Below are 5,318 nucleotides of genomic sequence, written 5' to 3'. Positions count from 1 at the left end.
TTTTCCAGCATCAGAATCTTTTCCAATGAGTCAGTTCTTCACATCAGGTGACCAAAGTATTGGAGCTTCAGCTTCAGCATCAGATCTTCAGATCTCCTTGCAATCCAAGGGACTCCCAAGAGTTTTCTCCAACACCACAGTTCAAAAGCATCAATTCTTTGGCACTCAGCTTTCTTTATGGTCTAACTCTCACATCCATACATGACTACTGGAAAAACCATAGTTTTGACTAGACAGACCTTTGTCAGCAGAGTAATGTCTCTGTCTTTTAATATGCTGTCTAGGTTTGTCACAGCTTTTCTTCCAAGGAGCAAACATCTTCTAATTTCATGGCTGCAGTCACCATCTGCAGTGATTTTGGAGCCCAAGAATATAAAGTCTTCAGTGTTTCCATTGTCCATTTTTTCCCATCTATTTGCCATGAAGTGATGGGACCAGTTGCTATGATCTTTGTGCTTTGAATGTTGAGTTTTAAACCAGCTTTTTCACTCTTCTCTTTCACATTCATCAAGAGGCTCTTTAGTTCCTCTTACCGTTCTGCCATAAGGGTGGTGTCATCTGCATATCTGATGTTCTTGATATTTCTCCCAGAGATCTTGATTCCAGCTTGTGCTGAGTAGATAGATGATATGAAGTAGAGGCAATTCCCTGGTGGTCCAGTGGTTAAGACTCTGTGCTTCCACTGCAGGTGCATGGGTTTGATCCTTGGTCACGGAACCAAGATCCCACATGCTGTGCACCCTCCAAAAAAAGGAGTGGTAACCGGGAAGGTGGGGAATGGAGAGGCTCTTACTGTCATTTGGAGATAATTATATGCTCTCTGGCAATTTTGTGTGAATTTTTATACAAGCACTGTTTTATGAGTTATATAAAATGGTATGAAAATAGAAAAAAAAGGAAATAGGGAAGAAAAATATAGTGACAATATACAGGGATTTATAAAATATTTTAAAATAAACTGTATGGTAAAATAGAAGAAATACATGGAGAGGTAAAATAGAAATAGATGTTTATGATTTTTTATTTTGCATGTGATGTAACGTACTATTATTTGAACATTGATCAAGGTTTTAAAGGCATGTGGTCTCTGATCCAAATACTCTTCCATGTATAATAAAAGAAACCAAGTATAGGTGTAGATAGACTGATCATATCCATAGCGTAAATGTGTGTTGTTTATTTTTTTTATTTTTTTATTTTTTGTATAACCACGCCTGACTGGCTTGTTTTATTGGAGAAGAGGACGTGGAGTTAACAATGTGAATGAAGACAGTTGGGACTTGAGGTTGGGAAGAACACCCTCCCCTCCCCATACAAGCCCACTGCCCCAAATAAAAAATAACCAACTATGGGAGAGCAGCTGAGACAGCGACTGGGGAGCAGGGGAAGGACCATGCGTGTGCTGGGAGGGCCCAGAGGCAGCAGCTGCACGAATACGCGAGTATAAGTCTCTGAATCTTCCATGTAGGTCTGTATAAATATATAGATATGCTGTTCGCTTGTCTCCCCTTCTCTTCCCTCTGCTCCATGCTGCGTGCCGCGGTCCCAGCTCCTCTTTCCACATGAGGGCGAAGGGAAGGGGATGATGGGCAAGTCATCACCGGATGGCTATCAGACCCACATCCATCAGCTTCTGGATCTTCTGTGCTATCACAGGATTCTTTAAGTGTTCGCTGAGTGCCTGCGGGTCCTTCTGCATCTGCTCCAGGATGAGCCGCATGGCCGGGTCACTCATTATTTGCTGCACCTCCGGGTCGGCCATGGCCCGCCGCTTCACATCCTCAGGGCTGTCGTGTCGGTTGTACTGGGCCATCATGCAGCGCTGGTAACCATCTGCGGCCTCCTTGCAGCTGGAGTCCAGGTCGAGCGCTTTCTGGTAGACATCCATGGCTTTTGTGTAGTCCTTCATCGCCTCCAGGGCGGCTGCCTTCCGGGTATAACCCTTGATGAAGGTCGGCTCCAGCTGGATGCACTCCTCGCAGTCCTTGAGCGCCAGCTGGAACTCCAGGAGCTTGGTGTAGCAGGCAGCTCGGTTGCTGTACAGCTTGGCATCTTTGGGGTTCCGTTTAATGGCTCTGTGTAGTGCTTCATGGCCTGGGGGTAGTCCCCTTTCTGGAAACACTCATTGCCTTTATTCTTCTCCTCCAAGGCCAGGTCAGGGTTTATGTAGGCCAGCCGCTCTTGCTCCTTCAAGATTTTCTCTGCCTGTTGGCATCTCTTGAGCACATCTGGGGTTCGGTGCTCTGCCAGAGACTTGTTGTAGAAATGGATGGCATCCTTGTACTTTTCTTCTTTGAAATAAGAGTTGCCAATTCGTGCGTAAGCTTTGGCAATCTGCCGGTAGTCTTCTCGGTTTTCTCGCCCCACTTCAATGGCCTTCTCACAGAGCTCCCGGCACTGACCGTAGTCACCCTTTTCGAAGTACACGGCTGCTTGGTTGGTTATGTACGTCATGTTGGTGGGATCCAGGTCCTTGGCTCTGTCGTAGTGCTTCAAGGCTGTGTCAAAGTCCTTCTTCTTATAGGCTTCATTCCCCAGCTCTTTTTCTTTCAGCGCCTGCTTCTTATTCTCCGGAAGATCTTCTTCCATTGGCTCTGGTTTTGTCTCCTTTTTGGGAGGAGGTGGTGGCGGAGGTGTTGCAACCTCCTCCTCTTCATCCATACTGCCCAGATCAACTCCGAGCAGGACGCTAAGAGTAGTCATGATCCGGGGATCTTGCAGTTTCGTGCCCAGGTCGGACGGCTTGTTCCACAGCTGCTCGATCAGTTCCCGGTAGGTAGGATCTGCGAGCAGAGTCTTGGTCCTGGGATCACTCTCCAACTTCTGGTACAGATTAGGCATGTTGAAAGGGTTCATGAATTTCCTTTCTGCCAACCGGGCCTCCATATTCTGGAAACCTTCTTTGAGCTGAGGATTGTTTGCTTCATGTTTTAAACCCTCCTCATAGGTTTGCTTGGCTTCTTCAAATCGGTTTAAGAATTCAAGAGCCGCTGCTTTTCGTGAATAGCCCCTGCCCCAGTCAGGCTTCAGGTCAACGGTTTTGCAGCCGTCCTCGTAAGCCTTCTGGTAGTCTCCTTTCTTGGCATAGGCCGCGGAGCGATTGCTGTAGAGCACGTGGTTCTGGGGGTCTAACTTGATGGCTTCGGAGTAGCACTGGAGCGCATCGTCAATGTTGCCAGCACTCAGGGCCTTGTTGCCCTTCTCTTTGAGCTCATTTACCTGCTCCATAGCCCGGTCCGGAACCCCGTTGAATAGACTCCGTCGGCTCCGCGTTCCCAACCGCACGCGCCGCCTTCTGGAACCTACTCATGTGTGTTGTTTAAACTCAGTATTATTGATGAAGGAAGAGATGTCCATTTTGACACCCAGAACAAATTTGACAACATTTGTTGTCCAGAAATATTTTTGTATGTTACAATTGTGGGGACCAGAAGTGAAGAAAGGAGTGGTGCTAATAAATAGCGAGAGGAGGCCAGGAATGCAGCGCACACACTGGATCCACACATACAAGAGTTGTCTGACAAAAATGCCAATGCTACTTGAGAAACTCTAGTCTAAATAATCCAAATAAAAGGCAAAAAACAGACAGATGAGATTGGAAAAGCACAAAATGAGGCTCATCTCATACACTATCTACAATAAGTTTATTTTAACTACAAAACCAGAAAGGCCTTCAGTGAACAGCACTGGAGAAGTGGGCAAGACAGCAGAGTAGGAAGACCTTGAGCTCATCTCCTCCCACAGGCACAACTAATTATAGCACATTGTAATATTTTAATGTTTAAACTTGATTAAATATAAACTGACATCCTTATTCCTCATTGGTCTTTTTGAGTTTGTATTTTTTTCTATCTTTTTTATTAAGATAGTGTTTATACATTAAAAGATGCATCTGAAATAAAGAGTTTTTATACAGTGTGCATCATTTTAACAACCACCAAAATCAAGGAAAAGACTGTTTCCAACACTGAAGAAAAGTTACCTCAGTTTACTTGCAGTTGAACTTTTCCCCTACCCCTGGCCTTAGTCAAGCAGTGGTTATTTAACGCATCTCTGCATTAGCTTTCCATATTTTGCAGTTTCATATAATAGAATCAGGCAAGATGTATTCTGTGCTTGGCTTTGTGACAGTTATCAAAGGGAGAACTCACTGAAATGGAGTCAAGATGCCAGAAGGAGGAACTCTCATACAGTACTACTGGAAATCAATTTACAGGAAGAATCTTCTATTGTAGACCCCAACAGAAGAGACATCAATAGGAAATATCCATCAACTACGGGCATTGATACGACTACTGGAAAAACATCATTCACGGATGTGAGATCCATACAATAAAAAGACTGAGTGCCAAGGAACTGATGCCTTCAAATTGTGGTACTGGAGAAGGCTCTTGAGAGTCCCTTAGACTACAAGGAGATCAAACCAGTCAATCCTAAAGGAAATCAACCTTTGAATTAACCAATGATTGATTGAAAATCAACCAATGAATATTCATTGGAAGGACTGATGCTGAATCTGAAGCTCCAACACTTTGGCCACCTGATGCAAATAGCTGACTCATTGGAAAAGACCCTGATTTGGGGAAAGATTGAAGGCAGGAGGAGAAGGGGATGACAGAATGGATGGCAACACTGACTCAGTGGACATGAGTTTGAGCAAACTCCAGGAGATGGTAAAAGACAGGGAAGCCTGGCGTGCAACAGTCCATGGGGTTGCAAAGAGCCGGACATGACTGAAGTGACTGAACAACAACGTAGGCTCAACAGTGAAAGATGTACATTGCATCTCCTACAAGAAATCCACTACCCCCAGCAACTCAACCAGTGAGAAACCGTCATTGCCCTGAACTTCCACTTTTCTCCAATTTACTTTCATTCAAAACAATCCTTCCTAATTTTCTTCTGTTTCTCCAAAATGACTTTTGTCTGTTGGTCTTGCCTGTGGTTTTTGCTATATATAGCTTGCTTGTCATGAATTGCAGTTTCTCTGCTATATCTAAATAAACCCATATTTTGCCGGTGAAGTAAACTGACTGGCCTTTATATGCATTTTCTTTGGTTTTATTGAAGTATAGTTTATATGCAGCATTATATTGGTTCAGCTATACAATAGAGCTATCTGACATTTTTATACTTTAGAAATTGATCCTCACAATAAGTCTAGAAATCATCTGTCAATATACAAAGTTATCACAATATTATTGACTCTACTCCCTATGCTGTGCATTAATTCCCACTGACATTTCTTTTATACCTAGAAGGCTATCCCCCTTAATCCTCTTCACCTCTTTCATCCAAAGCCCTAAGTCCCCTCCTCC

At 44.1% G+C, this 5,318-nt stretch overlaps 1 pseudogene; it reads right to left on the bottom strand.

The window, feature by feature from the left end:
- Positions 1 to 1,175: 1,175 nt before the first annotated feature.
- LOC138421312 (stress-induced-phosphoprotein 1 pseudogene) lies at positions 1,176 to 3,301 on the bottom strand (annotated as a pseudogene).
- Positions 3,302 to 5,318: the final 2,017 nt, after the last annotated feature.

Source organism: Ovis canadensis, chromosome 15 (assembly GCF_042477335.2).
Source record: "Ovis canadensis isolate MfBH-ARS-UI-01 breed Bighorn chromosome 15, ARS-UI_OviCan_v2, whole genome shotgun sequence".
In the NCBI taxonomy this organism is placed as follows: domain Eukaryota; kingdom Metazoa; phylum Chordata; class Mammalia; order Artiodactyla; family Bovidae; genus Ovis; species Ovis canadensis.
Note: the sequence above shows the minus strand (reverse complement) of the source record. Positions and strands in the feature narration are given on the sequence as shown.